We start from the raw sequence: 18,336 nt of genomic DNA on the forward strand, positions 1-18,336 counted from the left end.
CTAGAAAAACAACATAAATAATTTGATTCACCTCACAAATGCTTTGAAGAGAAGAGAGTTGCTCTACCATTCCTTTTCGCTTATAAAATTGAAACTGTTTCAAGAAAGCATCTTCAGAAAGCTTTTGTCTAATCTCCCATCATGCAACATATTAGTGACCAAACATATTGTTGAAGCATCTCCACAGAACCTGCAGCTCCTCATTTCCTTGATGAGTTCGACTGATGTTAATTTGTCACCGTCTCTAAGATGTGTCCTAATCAACGTATTGTAGGTACCACTATCTGAAATAGGCCCATCTTCTTTCATTTTACTGAGTAAGACATATGCATCTTTCTTTAAGCCTTTCCTACAAAATCCTGAAATAATCATTGAATTGTAGGTTACAACATCAGGCTTCAGTCCTTTAAGGTTGAGGTTGCAAAAAAAATCTCAGGCATCTTCCACCTTACCAGCCTTGCACATTCCTTCAATGATGATGTCATATATAACAATACTAAGTTCCATTTCACTTTTCTGCATATCCTGAATACAACCAATGCTTTCTCTAGTTTCCCGTTGTAACAAAGACCACATAACAAAATGTTGTATGTCCTAATATCACGAGGTACACCAATAGAAACCATATGTTTGAATATTTCTTGGGCATTATCACAATCGCCAGCTTGGAAATACCCTTGGATAAGAGTGTTGTAAGTGATTTTGTTACCAACAATTTGATACGATTAAACGTAAGATGCGAACAGAGGATAAAAAAGAGGACTAGTGTTCATAAAACAGTAATCCTGTTCTCACCTGCGAAGGATCTTCGAGGAAGAAAATATCATTTGCCGAAGAATGAGCAAAGAATAAACCCAGAAAAGAATAGAAAGAGAAGATTACTTTTAGAATTCTGATGTTCTCACCAAAAAGGTGTACAACGATCATATAACAACAACCTCTTTTTGTCAACGAATACGACAAAACGCAGATATTATTAAAAACTATTTGATATTTTACGCCAACCCGTGACGTGGCCTAGTGACGTGTCTCTCCTGATCCATTTCCTGTATCAAATCTTCCTCCTTTGAAGAACTTTGTCCTCAAGGTTTGAAGTTTGGAAATCGCCTCTGCAACTCAAAAAGGATCTCCCATGTGGCTTCTTCTGCAGGCTTGTTAATCCATTTGATCAATACGATTGTAGCCGCTTTACCCTGGCGTTTAACCATCTTCCTTTCCAGAATAGCCTCAGGTTCCTTGAGCAAAACATCTTGAGCAACAGATGGAAGTTGAGTAGTAGTGAATAAATTACCTCCGACCCGAAGCTTCAGCTGCGAGATGTGAAAGACAAGGTGGATCTGGGAAGAGCTCAGATGTTCCAGCTTGTAGGCAACTTTTCCACACTTATCAATGACCTGGTAAGGGCCGTAGTAGCGAGGAGAGAGCTTCTGGTTGGATCGTGTCACCACAGACTGTTGGTGGTATGGTTGTAACTTGACATAGACATAGTCACCAATATCCAGTTTCCTCTCAGTTCGGTGTTGGTCTGCAAACTGTTTCATCCGGTGCTGAGCTCGTAGAAGGTGGAACTTCAGGATCAATAACATACTTTCCCTTTCCTGCAGACTCTTTGCAACCCCTGCAACTATAGATTTGCCTGGAAGGTAAGGTAAGTGCTGCGGTGGGACCTGACCATAGACAGCCTCATACGGGTCATCTGTATTGCAGTATGGAAATTGGTATTATATCAAAACTCAGCAAGAGGAAGCCATTTACTCCAGAGGTGAGGTCGATCACTACATATACAACGCAAGTATCCTTCGAGACACCTGTTTACCACTTCGGTTTGGCCATCACTCTGAGAATGGTAAGCACTGGAGATATTGAGGGCAACACCTTGCAAACGAAAGAGCTCTTGCCAAAAATCACTGAGGAAAACCGCATCACGATCACTGACAATTGACTGAGGGAAGCCGTGTAGCTTGAAGACATTATCAAGGAACACTTGTGCAACTGAAGCCGCGGTATAAGGATGAGACAAGGCCATAAAATGTGCAGCTTTGTTTAGACAGTCAACAACCACGAAAATGACCGATTTGCCAAAAGAAAGAGGTAATCCATCTATGAAATCCATGGATATGTCAGTCCAGATGGTCTCCGGTATTGGCAAAGGCAGCAGTAATCCAGGTGAAGCCGTAGGGTCATACTTACACTGCTGACAAGTGTTGCAACTGCGGATGAAAGTCTGAATATCCTTGGACATTCTTTTCCAGTAAAAGAGACCTTTAACCCGATGATTAGTTACTTCCTTGCCTGAGTGACCTCCACTTCCCGAGCTATGTAACCAATCCAAAATAGTGTCCATTAACTGCAAATCCAATGGCACAACAATCTTGCTTTTCCTACGAAGAATGTTCTGAGACCAGGAATAGTGTTTCTTGGAGCCTGCATTGGCCTGCAATTCTGTAATGAGAGTCTTCAGAGTTGGATCAGTATCATAACCCCCTTGAATACGCTGCATCAGATCACACTCAAGAACTGACATCGCCATATGAAGCACCTCGGACCCTTCAACCCGTGACAACGCATCAGCAATAAGATTCTCCTTCCTTTGTTTATATTGAATTTCATAATAAAACTTCAGAAGCTTAGGGAGCCATTGCTGTCGAATAGGTGTGTTCAACCGCTGCTCCAGAAAGTATTTAAGGCTGTGCTAATCAGTTTTGATGACAAAGTGACTGGTGAGAAGATAATGGCGCCACTTCTGAACTGCAAACACAACCGCAAGGAGTTTTTTTTCATAGATAGTCAGATTCAGTTGCTTACCCTTCAAATGTCGACTGATGTAAGCAAGTGGGTGACCATCCTGCATTAATACTGCTCCGATGCCACGACTGCAAGCATCAGTTTCAACCACAAAAGGTTTAGAGAAAACCAGTAAAGCCAAAACAGGTGCCTCGACTAAAGCTTTGTTGAGAGCATTAAACGCCAAAGTTGCTTCTACAGACCAATTGAAATTGTCTTTCTTTGTAAGATCAGTCAATGGCCTTGCAATAGCTCCAAAAATTTTTACGAATCTTCGGTAGTAACTAGCTAACCCCAGGAAGCCACGCAGCTGTTTGGTAGAAGTAGGAATTGGCCAATCTTGAACTGCTTTGACCTTGTTAGGATCGGTGGAGATACCCTTAGTTTCAATGTAGTGACCAAGATATTCCACATGGTCTGTAACAAAAGTACACTTGCTCTTCTTGGCGTACAAACTGTGTTGCCTCATCAATTCAAACACTTGCTTCAGATGAAGCACATGTAGGTCTAGTGTAGGGCTGTAAATCAAGATGTCATCAAAGAAAATAAGCACAAACTTGCGCAGAAATTCCATGAAAACTGAGTTCATCAAGCCTTGAAAGGTTGCTAGTGCATTGGTGAGGCCAAAAAGCATGACCAGATATTCATAATGGCCGTTGTATGTTTTGAAAGCCGTTTTATGCACATCAGAAGGAGTCATACGCACTTGGTGGTAGCCTGCACGCAGATCGATCTTGGAATACACATTGGAGCCTCCAAGTTCATCCATCAGATCCTCAATCAATGGAATGGGGAAGCGGTCCTTGACAGTCAGAGTATTAAGGCCCTGGTAGTCTACACAAAGCCTCCATATCCCATCTTTCTTCTTGACCAAGACCAATTGTGAGGCAAACGAGCTGCAGCTGTTTTGAATTGTTCCTGCTTGCAACAACTCGTTGACAATCTTGTCAATCTCATTCTTTTGGTGCAAAGCGTATCTGTAAGGGCGTTGATTGAATGGATTGGAGCCGTCTAACAAGGGAATCTTTTGATCATGTTGTGGCCTCGAAGGAGGTAAAGCAGTAGGTTCTTCAAAGATATCTGCAAAAGCATCCAGAACTTTATCCACTGCAGAAGAATTGTGAGAATGAGAATCCCCTGTCTCCATAGAAAACAACTGCAATGGTTCTTCTTCTCCGCACTCATGAACATAAATCATTGCAAGTTGAGCTTCATCTCCTTTACAGACCCCTTTTTGATACCACGTAAGGACACCCGTCGCTGGTTCCATTTGAAATGCATTTCAAGCTTCAGGAAATCCCAAGTGATAGGACCCAACCTCTCCAACCATTAAACTCCCTAAACCATATCACAATTACCCAGAGGAATCACCATTACGCCATCTGTGAAATCTGTGTCATCAAAAGTCCGCTGAAAGTCATCAACCTTTGAACTTACTCCCAATTTACCACCACCTGCAACAGCCACACGACTTATCCCTGTAGGAGTCAACTTGCAGCCCAACTTCAAAGCCACCTGAGTGTCCAAAAAGTTATGTGTAGAGCCGGAATCAATCAGGATGTACAGTACACGTTTACCATGAATCCCCTTAACCCGTATTGTTTGAGGGCTTGAGACTCCTGCAAACGCATTAACAGAGATTTGGGCAATTTCACAGTCAGCTAATTCGTCAACCTCTGCTGTTTCCTCCTCCTCGATGATCTCCTCAGTATCATCTTCTGTTTCTAACATGAAGAGTTGAGTCTTCTTGTGTTTCAAATAGTGTCCTGGAGTGTATTTCTCATCGCAGAAGTAGCAAAGACCCTCAGCTCTGCGCTTAGTCATTTCCTCCGTAGAGAGAAACTTCTTGGGCTGAGGAGCTGCTTCTTTAGCCTTATCAGGTAACATCGTAGGTGTTTGGCTCCTCCGAAAGGGCAGCAAACCTTTGCTGTTCGCTGTGGATCGTTGCTTTGACCAAGATGGTGGACTGGTCTTATGAGGATGAGCCTTCTCATACAAGCGACCTAAGAGGAAACAGTGATGTACCGTCTGGGGTTGAAACATCCTGATATGCATCTGAGTATCCACACGAAGACCCACGAGATACGCCCTCATCAGGTAATCTTCCGAGAGTTTCACCCTGTTACGGATCCGTTCAAAACGCCGATGATAGTCAGCAATCCCCTCCGTCTCCTGCAGGTTTTTAAGCTCTGCGATGGGATCGTCTAACAGCTCCTCAAAGCGTTCCTGCAGAAGCGATTTGTAACTCGGCCAGTCAAAAGGTAACTCAGTGTCCGAGTCGTCGTCAAGCAAGGATTGATGCCACTGAGCTGCATCTCCATCAAAGTGCATCGAGGATAGATTGATCTTAAGCTCGTCAGGGGTGTGATCGATCGAAAAGAGCTGTTCGACCTTAAACAGCCACTCCTTCAGTTTATCACCATTGAATCGAGGAAAATCAAGCTTTGCTAACCTCGTGACACCGGAATAGTTGGTTTGAGGACCCGATCTGGATTTTCCCTGCTCCTGTGGAAAACCTCCGAGCAACGGAGATGACGATGATCCTTGAGGTTGTTTTCCCGTCGATCGCTCAAAGCTCACCCCAGATCCGTCACAGTTCGACGTCAAAAGATGTATAGCGTCGAACATGTCCTTCAAGCCTTTGTCGATCTTGTCGTTGAGAGTTTCTTCCAACGCGTTGATCCTGGAACCAAGCGTTTCCTCCATCTCACGAACAGTAACTTCCGCCATGAAATCCGAGAAACGAATGACGTCTGATACGTTTGATACGATTAAACGTAAGATGCGAACAGAGGATAAAGCAGAGGACTAATGTTCATAAAACAGTGATCCTGTTCTCACCTGCGAAAGGATCTTTGAGGAAGAAGAGATCCTTTGGCGAAGAATGAGCAAAGAATAAACCCAGAAAGGAATAGAAAGAGAAAATTACTTTTAGAATTCTGATGTTCTCACCAAAAAGGTGTACAACGATCATATAACAACAACCTCTTTTTGCCAACGAATATAACAAAACGCAGATATTATTAAAAACTATTTAATATTTTACGCCAACCCGTGACGTGGCCTCGTGACGTGTCTCTCCTGATCCATTTCCTGTATCACAATTTCTCTTTGAGACATCTCCCTGAAGAGTTCCATACCATCTTCTACCCTTTTACACTTAGAGAATCCATTTATAAAAGTACTATAAGTCACTACGTTTGGGAGAAAACCTTTGCTACCCATAAAAAAAAAAAACATCTCCTTGGCCTTATCTAGGCGATCGTTCAAGCAAAACCTGTTGATCAATGAATTGTAAGTGATAGTATCAGGATTTATAGACCTTCTGATCATCTCCTTGAATAATTCCTCAGCCTCCAAAAGCTTTCCCTCTTTCACAAACGCATCGATCAACGCACTGAAGGTGACTGCATCGGGGTTCAATTTCCTCTCAATCATATCGCTGAGTAAAGAGATCATGTTGAATTCCCAGCATCTCCATCTTCTCTCCCAGAGATATCACGACATCAAACTTCTTTATCTTAGCAATAGCACTCAACAATTTACTGAAGTCGACAATGGAAGGAAAAGGACGAGACTTCCATGTCACCAAACAAACTAATTGCATCGTCTAACTTAATATCCTTTAAAAACCCATTTTTAATCTTCTCTCTGTGATCACAACTATCACCAGAGAAAGCTCGTCTCCAGCAACAGAAAATCAACGACGGAGGAGCAGTAACAAGATTACTTTGCCCGTGAACAAATCTGTTCGCCGTCGAGGCAACCGCAAATGATCTCCGCATCAACAGTTGATTTGGTTCCTTTCTCTGGCCAAGTTTTAGGAATCCACCTTGACGCTTTGACCAGTCTGTCTGTCAAAACCTAAACGGAGCAGAGAGTACGAGACAGAGAGTAACCCGGTTCAGCTATTATCCTCGAACAAGACTACGTATTCTGATTGAAAACTGCGAAGATCATAACCTGGTTCCAAAAATGATACAATTACAAAATTACAAAATTACTTTTAATTAAATAACAACTAGCTAATGTGTTCGCACTTAGTAAATAAAATGTTAGAATTCAAACAATAATTTATCTATTACATGTTTATTATATTTTAATTATTTTTATTTATTTATAAATAATTAAAAATCTGAATGAATATTTTTCCAAAAAAAAAAAATACTAAAAGCGATAATTGCTCACAAATGATATATGTAATTATTAGAATTGCTGAATTTTCAAAGTTAGAAAGTATGGGTTCCTAATATATACAAACTGTAACTGAAATTTAAAATAATTATGTAAAATTTAGATTTATATATATATATATATATATGTATATATATTGTCGCCATAATAGATCAATAAATTAACATTTTATTTTTATTACAAATCTGTGTAAAATAACATTCAATATTAATTTTGTTTATTTCTGGAATATTTATTAACATATAATGTATTTTTTTTTCATGGTTGATAGCCTTGTCAAAACCATCATATACGAACGTGTGATATTTTATCCAAATTTAAAAAAAAAACCACAAATTGAAAGATTATATTCAATACAATCTCCATAAAATATTTCAAAGAGAAGCCCATAAAATAGATGTGATTGGTTCCTTATGTGTGCTTTAATAAATTTTGCAACAAAGAATCAAGTTTGCAATGAGCAGAAACAACATCAACACCGAACTGTCTTAGACCAAGTAATTTCATTCTCAGTTCGACTCCATCATCATGCAGAATCCACACAAAAAAAAACTACAAGCTACCAAATATATTAAGAATGACTTGGCCAAAAGATAAAACGATCAAATTGTTATCCCTCAAGAGGTTTCTTCTTCTTCGGATGTCCGCATGTCTCAAATTCATTCTCTGTTATCTTCTCAACGAGGATTGCATACTTTTTGATTACACTAGCTTCCGCATAGGGGTCGTCTCCTACTTTTCTTATCTTGAAGTACATATTCTGGACTTATAAAAAGTCATTAAACTAAAGCCACTTTTAAACACAAAAAGCTCTTTAGAAACATGTAGATAGAGAGATACATACACTGTAACACGTAGTATACAAGATGAACAAACGTTGATTAATGCTCTGTTTTTTTCAAAAACTACAGGAACATGAAGAAGAAAAAGCAAAGGAACACTCCTTATTTAAAGGAGAAAGGAACCAAGATGTTTGAAGTGGAGGTGGTGTTGGTAGCAGAGGTTTCAATGAGAACGTTAGATGGCAGAGAGGACAACGTTAACAATTAGCTCTCATTATTTTAATTATGGCTGGCTCGATGAAAATAGTGTATTTTGACCTTAAAGTAGGATAAGATCACTTGTAAATTTGTAATGAACATCCCACTAGCAGGAGCTTATCTGTAGCTTTCATTTCTTCTTTTTCTTTGAAAAACCCAACTTTAAAGAACTGATACGACTTCCAAGTTTGCGAAGCAAACTGTCCTTGAGATCAGGGTCATCGCATCTTTGTTTCCCATCCTGTGATATCTTATCCCCTCCACTCAGTTCCTTTGTCAGATGAAATTAAACCACCTTCTACACACAAAATGGTCATTCAGTTAATAATTTTTAGGCCATAAAATGAACTAAACATATAAACTAATGGTTTATAGAAGTTAGTATACAGTACTAAAGGAAAAATCACGACCATGAAAACATTAAATTATTTGTATCTCTAGAGTTAGAGCTGGATTCTCGGCTAGATGCCTAAGTGGCTTAACTAAAGCCAAGTTTACCTCACAAATCAAGAAGAGAAAAAAAAAAGACTGCATCAAATGTAATAGAGGATATATCGTAAAGCACAAACAAAATTAATGTAAAAATACTGAAAAATTCATTAAGAAAATATCAAATAATTATCACACAAAAAACACTTTCTTTTCTGATTTTGTTAGAAAATCGGTCTTAATATCTCTACAATGATCAAAACCAAAATTTATAACCCAAAAAGCACGATCAAAAACAAGAAGCAAACTAAAACCAAAATTGTATGAGTCACATTTGATCAAAAACTCAAGTAATTATCATGTCCTAAAATATTATTGGAGGCGGTGAACATGTGTAGATATTGAAGATCAAGTTTAGCAAATTATTCTTGTAGATGGAGAAGTTGATTATATCATAACTGTATACAGTTTTAGATATTTGTATATACTGATATTTAAGCTATAGCTGATTAATTAGTTTCTATTTCTTGTTAATTTCCATTGTAACATTAGTCGTAAAGGTACATCAATTTTCTCACACAAACAATCTATCGAAAATACTTTTATATTTAACCTACAAAATCACAATAACTAGTGAAATTGCCCACGTCTTGCGCAGGCTGATATAATTTTCTATTTGATTGTTTGAAAATTTAAGAGTAGTTTGGATTCATTTGTTTTTTATTCTCTATTGTTAAGTATATTTGTTTGATAGGTTTTTTTGCATTTTAATGTTTGAAAACATGATCATTAAAACGGGTTAAAAGAGTGTAGATAAAAACACATTTTGTATCCAAATAATTGCATTTAAATAGTTTTGAAATCTTTTGATCATTGTTCTATGTAGTTTAGACGTAGTTTGTTGGTGTTATTCTGAGTCTATTTTTGGAGTCTAAACACTTTTGTTGTGTATTATGTTAGACGTTTTAGGTTTTGCTTTTCTTGTTACTGAATAATGAAAGCGAGTATTATGTTTTTTTTTTACTGTTTGATGTTTGTTTTTTAGTCTTTGTTTATTATCTCTCTATTGTTGTGCATGGTTGTTTTCTTACATTTCTTTGTATGTTAATTTTTGAAAAATTAGAGAGAAGTCATACATATTTATACTAAAATATTTGAAGTCGAGAATCCTAATCTAGACATCACAAATACCATCATGAAATTAAACATTCTATTTATTGATTTTTACTGTGTTCGTTAGACTTTACTAAATATCAATTTTATTAATTTTGAAAAATGGTTTGATTGACAATGGAATGAAGTATTAAACCAAAATAATTTAGAGCGGTTTATTTAAGTTATTTTAACATATCATCAGATAAGAATCAATAAAAATGACATTTAATTAAAAATAGGGTTAAAATGTCTTTTTGTAACCGAAACTCATTGTGGAGATGACACATAAGCAAAACGCTTTGAAACTCGTTGTGAACGACACATAAGCTTTACACAATACAAATAAGTATATAGATTAAGAAATTCTAAATTTTTAATCTAATTTTTAGTCTAATTTTCATCAAAAATATATTTATTTTTTTTTGTTTTTAAGAGTTGAATTCAAATTTAATCCAACAAGTTAAAAAACAAAATCCAATATCACTAACTCCAACTATAACTAAATTCTTTACACAAAGTCATAAGTGCTCTAGTACCTTAGTCTCTTCTTCTAATCAGCTAAAAGATAAGTCCCCATGCGCCACTCTCTATTTTTTTTTTTTTTTTGATAATTCAGGTGGTCCGGATCCCAAAGGACCGCCGACTCTGACCAGTGAGGTTTCCGCATCATCCTCTGCAAAGGATTGGAAAATCGGACATTGAGGGTCAACGTATCATCCCACTTTCACCGACTAATCCTATGGCTCGGAGAAACTATGTGAAAGCTCTGGTAGCCAACATGAATCGAACCCAGGTGGCAAAAACCCACATAGACATTCCTTTACCAACTGTACCAATGCAGATTGGTTGCCGCTCTCTATTTTCTTTTGCGAGCTTCTCTTACTCCGTCAATCTCTCGCTTCTTCTTGGCCCACCAGCCTCTTGCACCTTTTGTTCAATGATTTTCCCCAATGCAATTGCAGATAAACGTCTTCTAAAAATATCTAAATTCAAGAAACAATCGTCCAAACTCCTATGGATTTGTGGTGTTATATCAAAATAGCTGCTAAGAGCTTTGAGACTTATATCCATCGTTGAGGTTTTTCGTTTGAAATTTGCTTGACACCAATCCAAGGTGTCAATCTTGGCTTTGGGTTCAGGGGGGACAATTTTTAGAAGTAGAAGTGTTTTCATCATAATAAGAATTTCCGAGCCAAGAATATTGTGGCTGACCCTAACATGTCCGTTTTGAAAGTTATAGATCTGCCAGAATGAATTTGATCATTTGAGAATGGCACGTGTGAGGCCGTTTTTTTGGTCGAGATACCCGTCAAGGACTTGTTCAGGTGGTCTGATAGTATTGGTGAACTTGCCAACAATTTTAAAAGTCTTTGCACACACTTTGAAAATGCCGAACTACACGATATGTTTGTGGCGAGCACAATACTCCAGATTGAGCACAACAAACACCTTCGTGGCGAAAAGAGTTTTTAATAGAGTTTTCTCAATGTTTTGCTTCTTAGTTTTCCCAACGTTTTGCTTCTTTGGAATTTTTTTTCATTAATTAATGCAATTTAAATAGAGTTTTTAGCTCTGATATTACTCAAAAGGATAATATTATTGTGAAAATAACACAATAAAGTACGTTGATTAATTGGTAAGAAGACTACACTAAGATCCGACCGGTTTCTTACGAAGACCATAAACCATACCACTTAAACTTGGAAACTAAACCGATTTAGAAAACTTGATCAGATGCTAGATCCAACCCGACGTTCGCATTATATCTCATTAGAAGCCAGAAAAATCCTTAATCGATCTCTTGTTATGTGGAAAGACAATATTTTCACATACCTACTATATAGTTTAGTAAAATTGGACAAATGATCAAAATCTCATGACCAATTATTGCACTATCATTTATCATTTTGTTTTGTTTCTAGTTTTTTAAAACTTACAAGTGCTTAGAATCTTTATTAGACTAAATACGGCTCTGCAAGAACATCCCCTTTCTTGCATCTAGGACTTGCATCCATGCTAGCATTAACATGTGCCTTCAGTTTGTCCACATTTGTAAATGTTTTTATTGATGAAGGTGAAAAAAAAAACAGTAAGTGGATCATATGGGTAATTGACTATGAGTATATAAGAGTAATGTAGGTAATATGCATTGGAGTTTACATTATTAATTACCCATACGAGTTTGTTTTAAAAGTATTAGAGGACCTTTTAGTACAGGATAAAAATTATCATAATCTCTTGGTAATAAGAAAAGAGAGTACGAAAATCATAGCTTTAGCCATATTTACTATACTAGATGCCACATTTAAAAATAATAATGGATTTTGGATAGTTATTTTATGCTTTTCCATTTACATTCATTTGGTTCACCTAAAAGTTCTTTTGGATTAAAGGATTATTGTGATTTTGCCAAATACTTTTTGCTGCTTCTTTTGCTCTTATATATGAGCTGTTCATCTAATGATTTTTTTGGATTTTATATATGAGCTGATTTCTCGCCATGGATTTTGGGTAGTTATTTTTTGCTTTTCCACTTATCTTCATTTGGCTCACCTAATGATTTTTTTTGTTTTCGTTGAGAACATCGCCATGGCGAAAAGTCCAATGGAAAGATGAAAGAAAATAAAGAGAAAATGTTGAGAAAACGGCAGATGATAATATATAATGTAAAAATAATTTAACCAATCATAAAAAAAAATATAGATTATAATTGGTCATATAATATGCAGTAAAAATAAAATTCTATAGAAATATGAAAACAACTTATATTATGAAACAATAAAAAAAAAATTTAAAACACTCCAGCCGTGACTTAGAAGTTTTGTGCTATCATATTTTGGAGCCTGTTTTGGTTGGCGCAATAAAAGAGATGTTCCAAATCCATCAACATCTTTGATCTTGATGTCATAACGATTTGATCCAAGATAATATCAACAAATATGATGTTTTGAAAGTTCTATGCAGCCATCTGATGCAGCCATCTGATCGCTTTGCTTTGTAGAGGTGAATCAAAACAATTTGGCCACAAGTGAAAGGATTAAGCATGGATTATTGACGGTGATTTCTCTAAAAATTGGTATTGGTGATGACGTCATGCACAAAATAAGTACAAAGTCATAATAGGATTCTATCGCTTCATATGAGAAAACCGAATCCAATTACAAAGATTAAAGAAGCAGATATCAATTAAAGGATAAAAATTATCACTTATCATTTTAGTAATTATACAAGGAAAACGAAATGCATATGAGATGAATATAGTTTCAGAGCATATTTGGTCGATGGAGAACGCAGAGAGTTCTGGGAACTGAATATTCTGGATCTAAGTTTGGAGATAATCGTTATACTGGATTTGCTTGACATGATGGGTTAATTTTAAAAGCTGTAGAAATGAAGGTCAGAGATGACAAGTTATTATTGATGCTGAAACAATAACTGATCGACAATGAATATGTTAAGAGAACCTAGAATGATACACTTACTTTTTGGTGAATATATTTTGTTGGTTACTTAGCTTAGTTACTTTTTGTTGGTTAAAAACAAATAAATAAATTATATAAGTAAACTTCAGTTTTTTCTTAATTCCAGGAATTGTATTCCCATGTTTTCATTTTCACATTATGTTTCCTTGTTAGTAAAATCTGGATCGATTCAATTACTTCATTTCTGTATTTAAATAATGTGGTAGCTAATGAACTGAAAGACGTGAAATTTTTCTTGAAAAAATGTGTTCTTGGGGTTGTAAGCTTTTAGCACCTATCAATGGTATCAAAGTTTCCATTTCACTTTTGATCTATACTACTACTTCTGTACGAGTAAAATAAACGGAGATAAATATTGCAATATGATAAAACGATTTTTTATGAAATGAAAACGGTTTTTAGAAAATCGGATTAAGGAAAAAACCGAGAAGTAGAGATGAGATGAACTTTTTCCTTAAGTCAAAATATCTCCTGCAGTATGGCAGTTGGTAAAGATAATGAATCCCATGATACAACCATTTGTTATTCTATAATCACAGCACTTGATTATAGAATGAACGAATCGTTCTACTATATACTCTCAGACTTACTTTGTAAAGAAGATTAAAAAAGCAAAGGAGAAGATTAAAAAAGCAAAGGAGAGATTGTAGGAAGTGTGAGAGAGATGTGAGAAAGGGATTAGAGAATTAAGTGTGGAGAGGCTTGTATTTATAGCCAACAAGAGGAGAGTGTGTGTAACGTCCCCGATCCGCAATAGGGTCGCCGGGACAGACCATGGCCGTGAAGTGGAGAATAATGACTGAGAGTCTAAGGAAAATACGAGCCATGGTCCGGAATGAGGGTTAAGTCTAGTTAATGTGGGACTTAGCCAGGAAAAAGAAGAGAAAGATAGCTCAGTAAGGAGGGCCGAGCTAAAAAGAGTTGGAAAGGTGAGCTAAGTTCGCTGGACCAGCTGCCGGGAAGCTCAGCTCAGCTGGATTAAAAGTAAGACAGTTGGTCTAGCTGAGTTGCCAGTGAACTAACTGGACTGGGGTGGTTATGGGCGGTTATGGCCGAAGGGTTGCAAAGTCTATGCGCCCAATCAATGCACCTGTTCGGCCAAAAACTCGCACCTGTTCGCCCAAAGTTGTTACCGCAAGGGAAAGTCTATAAATAGACCCTTTGGACCACAATTTCGGGTACGCAGAGAAAGAGGAGAGAAACTCTGCCCAAATTAAGACAAAACCGAGAGAATAAAAGGAATGACCATGCGAAAAAGAATCCGTGCAGAGCGACTGGTGCGGGTCGTGGCAGGAAGGAAAGAAGAGAGAGCGTGGTGCGGCAAAATCAAACGACCGCAAGTCTCTAAGGTACGTTTTATGGTAGGAAGCATACGGATAAATTATTGGTTCGGTTGGACGAATCCGATGATTGGCCCAAGTATGGGCAGGCCGATCAGACGGTGAGTTGCGGCCGGAGCGATAAAGAGTTTCACCGGGCGTACTTGACGTTTGGCCAAAGTATGGGCTAGGCCGAACCGTCTATATGACTCAGTTGTAATCACCATTGGGTCGCCGGCAGTGGAATGGAGATTGGGCCAGCGATGGTGCGCGTAGAATCGTATAGATTATCGACCGGATCCGGTTGGCGCGGCAGCCGAGCGACTTGGGAAACGGAATGGATCTTTCCAAGACTCTGCCAGCCTAAGGCCGGCCCACGATCCGGATCGGAAATATTTGCAGATCGAGGGAAGAGATTGCGGTATGTGAGAAGATTCATCGGATCAAAATATACCCGAGAAAACGGTCATGAAAATGGTGCATAAGCCGGGACTGGATCTGCACGCATTGACGGGCCGGAGTAGAATATTCTCTGTCGGTTACTTAGTCATGTGGGAATGGTTGGCTGAATGACTAAGTACCGAAGGGAGTTGTTTATATCTACGGATATGGTTTAAGGATAGAATGAGACTCGGCAAGGAACGGAGTCAGGGTAGACGCGTGCATTGATCAGTTCGAATCCATGACACAGATCAAAAGCGCGTTGAATCAAGAATGTGACTACGGTAAGTACACTACTCTGGGAACAAATGGCTAGTGACATACATATGACTGGACGGTTAGGTCTAGGGAATATAATGCATAGGATGTATTATTTGAACCAAGTCTAAAATTATTTTATAAACCGAACAAGAAGTCAAAGAGGGCTGTCTGAAGGTAGAAGATAATCGAACCGGCAAGTGAAAGATCGGAATTAGATAAGGGGAAAAGAAAAATTTAAGTAGAAAGAAGATTCCGTTGTGCAATATTAGAAATGTTAAATGGCTAAGTAAAGTCATAGGAAATAGTTGAAGGAAATCGCTTGAAGAAGTAATGAAATAAGAAAAAGGTAGAAAATGTTGAGGTTCAGCCATGATACGGCCTGAACATGGAACGCATCGTCCGCGGCCTTAGAAAGGCCGGGACGGGGTGTTTCAAGTTGGTATCAGAGCATGCTTGCTCCTAGGACGGTTTTGTTGGGTTTTGGGTACACCACTCATCGGCTAAAGGGTCTCGCGCTAGGTTGTTGCTTAGGCTTATCTAGGAATCTTGGTAATAGTTAGGATGCACTAACTAAACGATTTCTGCAGATGGGTAAAAGCAACAAGACGGGAAAAAGTAAAAAAAAAAAGGAGGCGGCCGAACCAAGTCAGGCCAATGTGGAGGATCAGCCTGCTCTCAACCCCACCGGACCTGAGGCTGGGGAAAGAGAGAAGAGCAACGGGAAAAGACCGATGGTTGACCAGGATGGTCAGGAGGCGATGGATCGTGAGGACTTTGCCGAGACATCGGATAAAGGTGCTGGGAATAAGGAAGATGCGGCAGCTGGAACGGGAAACCAGACCGCAGTACCAACGCCTGCGGAGATGTGGCAAACTCTCCAGGCTATAATGATGCAACTGACGGTCCTGAGTCAGGCTGCAGCACCAGCAGGAAACCTGTCCGATGGGCAATCCACAAGGATCCATACGGCCATTCCGATCGTAGCAGAGAAGGAAGGCAGGGCTGCGGAGGTGGTGGAATTCGACTCATCACCGACTAAGCCGACAAAGAAAGTGGACTATTTGGTCGTGTTGGATCACGTGACCAGGCTTGGAACTAGGCAATTTCAGGGTAGTTCTGACCCGATTGAGGCGGATGAGTGGAGAAACCGCCTAGTCCGAAATTTTCGATCCACAAGATGCCCGGAAGATTACAAGAAGGACATTGTGGTCCATTTTCTTGAAGGAGATGCACACAACTGTGGGTATCAGTGGAAAAACGCTCGGGAGGAATTGATACTTTTTCCGAGTTCGAGCAGGAGTTCAACCAAAAGTACTTTCCTTCGGAAGCTTGGGATAGACTCGAACAGCAATTCATGGAATTAACACAAGGAAACCGGACTGTCTGGGAGTACGAGGTGGAATTCAACCGTCTGCGACGGTGTGTTGGAAGGGAATTGGTGAAGGAGAATACACAGATCCGGCGTTCCTCCGCGGCTTAAGAGAAGAACTCCAAACCCATTGCTCCTCACGCACCTTCAGATCGGTTGCAGAATTAGTGGAACGGGTTGCGGCTGTTGAGACAGCATTGAAGAGGAAAATAAAGAAAGAGCCCCAACACGTCCCAACCTGGCGAGTAAGATCGTGGATAACAGGCAACGGAAATAGGATCAGGTCGGTGAAGGCGGTCAAGCCTCGGCTAAACAAAGGGAATGTGCGACGTGCGGAAAGAAGCACGGGGTTACATGCTGGAAAATGGTTGGAGCATGTGCCAAGTGCAGAAGCAAGGACCACACGGTTCAAAGCTGTCCGCGGATTGAGCAAGGGCAGATCAAGGTTAAAAATGAGGAAAAATCCTGCTTCTATTGCGGAAAGGCCGGACATTTCAAGAATGTCCTAAGCTGCAAGCTGAAATACGGATGGAACAAAGAGGAAACCGTAGCAGGGACACACAGCAAGCCAAGAGACAGGCTGTGGCACCCCAGGTGTACGAGTTGTCCAAGGAAATTGATGAGGCCGGAAGTTACAGTGAGATCAATGGTAAGTTTCCTAGCCTTTTCAATAATTTAAATTTCGAGCATGGCATTGCATCGGGGTAGAAAGGATAGGGAACTTAGCATTTAGGAAAAATGTGTAGGGACCCTAGAGATAGGCGGTGTGTCAACACACGTCTTATTTGATACCGGAGCTACACATAGTTTTGTGAGCCCGGAAATGATAGGAAAAGGCAGGTTCTGTAAAGAACCTAGGAAAGACTATAGGATAGTCAATGCTGCAGGTGGTCAGGTCATGTTCTCGCAGGGAACAGTCCATGACATCTGGGTAATGATCGGGGGTGTGAACCTACCGGTAGACCTAGTCATAGTCCGACTCAAGCATCACGAAGTGATATTGGGAATGGACTGGCTGGAAAAACATAAAGCAACGCTAGACTGTTACCGGGAACGGGTGCGGTTCGAGCAGGATGCTGGAAAGTTAGAGTTTCAATGAATTCGACCAACTTCAGGGAGTGTGATTGTCTCAGCAATCCAAGCGGAAAGGATGCTAGAGAAGGGTTGTGAAGCTTACTTGGCCACAATCACGTCGGCCGAAGTGGGCAAGGATGCCGAGATCACGGAAATTCCGGTAGTCAATGAGTTCGCAGATGTGTTCCAAGCCTTAACAGGTTTACCATGGGGAGCGCCGGTTCTATTTGTTAAGAAGAAAAACGGAAGTTTTAGACTGTGCATCGACTATCGAGGGCTTAACCGAGTAACTGTTAAGAACAAGTACCCATTGCCTCGGATAGACGAGTTGCTGGATCAGTTGAAAGGGGCAACGGTGTTCTCAAAGGTGGATTTGGCTTCGGAATATCATCAGATTCCCATAGAGCCTACGGATGTGCGCAAGACGGCTTTCCGGACTAGGTATGGCCACTTTGAATTTGTGGTCATGCCATTCGGATTGACCAACGCACCAGCAGCCTTCATGAAGATGATGAATGGGATTTTCCGTGATTGTCTGGACGAGTTTGTTATCATTTTCATCGATGACATTCTTGTTTATTCAAATGGCCGGGAAACGCATCAAGGTCATTTGAGGGCTGTGTTACAACGATTAAGGGACCAAAAGCTATATGTGAAATTGAGCAAATGTAGCTTTTGGCAAAGGAGTATTGGGTTCCTAGGCCATATTGTCTCAGACCAAGGTGTATCGGTGGATCCGGAGAAGATCAAAGCCATTGAAGAATGGCCAAGACCCAAGAACGCCTCAG

General features: G+C 39.4%; 1 pseudogene; it reads right to left on the reverse strand.

The window, feature by feature from the left end:
• Positions 1–99: 99 nt before the first annotated feature.
• Positions 100–6,569, reverse strand: LOC112086532 (annotated as a pseudogene).
• Positions 6,570–18,336: the final 11,767 nt, after the last annotated feature.

The sequence above is a fragment of the Eutrema salsugineum genome, unplaced genomic scaffold (genome assembly GCF_000478725.1).
Source record: "Eutrema salsugineum unplaced genomic scaffold, Eutsalg1_0 scaffold_2, whole genome shotgun sequence".
NCBI lineage: Eukaryota > Viridiplantae > Streptophyta > Magnoliopsida > Brassicales > Brassicaceae > Eutrema > Eutrema salsugineum.